At 51.6% G+C, this 1,324-nt stretch overlaps 1 pseudogene; it reads left to right on the top strand.

Annotated features, from left to right (window-relative positions):
* The first annotated feature begins 7 nt into the window (after nt 1-7).
* On the top strand, nt 8-876 carry LOC114072908 (annotated as a pseudogene).
* Nucleotides 877-1,324: the final 448 nt, after the last annotated feature.

The raw sequence follows: 1,324 nt of genomic DNA, 5'->3' as shown, positions 1-1,324 counted from the left end.
GGGCATCTCCCTGGCTGCCCTCCTGGGCAACGGCCTCATCCTCAGCGCCGTAGCCTGCGACCAGCACCTGCACACCCCCAGGGACTTCTTCCTGCTGCACCTCTCCCTCACAGACCTGGGGAGCATCTGCACCACTGTGCCCAAAGCCATGCACAACTCCCTCTGGGCCACCACAACCATCTCCTACACAGGATGTGCTTCTCAAGTCTTTTTCTTTCTCTTCTTCATCTCAACAGAGTATTTCCTCCTGACCATCATGTGCTACGACCGCTACGTTGCCATCTGCAAACCCCTGCACTACGGGACCCTCCTGGGCAGCAGAGCTTGTGCCCACATGGCAGCAGCTGCCTGGGCCTCTGGGTTTCTCTATTCTCTGCTGTACACAGCCAATACATTTTCCCTGCCTCTGTGCCAGGGCAATGCCCTGGGCCAGTTCTTCTGTGAAATCCCACACATCCTCAAGCTCTCCTGCTCACACTCAGGCTACCTCAGGGAAATTGGGCTCATTGTGGTTAGTGTGTGTTTATTTTTTGGTTGTTTCATTTTCATAGTTTTCTCCTATGTGCAGATCTTCAGGGCTGTGCTGAGGATCCCCTCTGAGCAGAGACGGCTCAAAGCCTTTTCCACGTGCCTCCCACACCTGGCTGTGGTGTCTCTCGTTATCAGCACTGCTATATTTTCCAATCTGAAGCCCCCCTCCATCTCCTCCCCATCCCTTGATCTGATTGTGTCAGTTTTGTACTCGGTGGTTCCTCCAGCAGTGAACCCCCTCATCTACAGCCTGAGGAACCAGGAGCTCAGGGATGCCCTGAGGAAAATGATTGCTGGATGCTGTTTAGGGGCATCAAACTGCCTGGTTTCTGCTTTGTAGCATAGAAAAGAAGTGACTAATGGCCTAATGTGTTCTCTCGGTTTTTGGGGGGTGTTTTCGAGTTCTTCTTGCAATAATTTTCTATGTAAATAATTATTCTTAGCCACTTGCTTTCTAATTTAATGTTCACCCATTGAATTTGACCCAGAGAGGTATGAATGATGAATTCTGCATTTTGCACATTTAAACAAAATTAAGGACCCTGCAGTGCCTTCTTTTCCAGGACCCTTCTTCTTAGCTGTTCCTAAAGGACAGCACACTGCAGGACAGGGGGGATTTGCAAAGGGCAAGGGCACAAGAATCTTTCCACTTCCACACTGTCCTCCTGAGCCCCTTTCTGGCTGCAAGGCCTGAGTGCTCTCTGAGCACAGTCCTGGGGGTGGGAGCCCTTTGAGCACAGGCAGGGACAGGCACTGGGAACTTGTGAAGCAGAGCTGGGCTCCCTGACAGCAT

This window comes from Empidonax traillii, unplaced genomic scaffold (genome assembly GCF_003031625.1).
Source record: "Empidonax traillii isolate 1590-97213 ecotype Southwest subspecies unplaced genomic scaffold, ASM303162v1 scaffold4427:size17578, whole genome shotgun sequence".
NCBI classification, from domain to species: Eukaryota; Metazoa; Chordata; class Aves; order Passeriformes; family Tyrannidae; genus Empidonax; species Empidonax traillii.
Note: the sequence above shows the minus strand (reverse complement) of the source record. Positions and strands in the feature narration are given on the sequence as shown.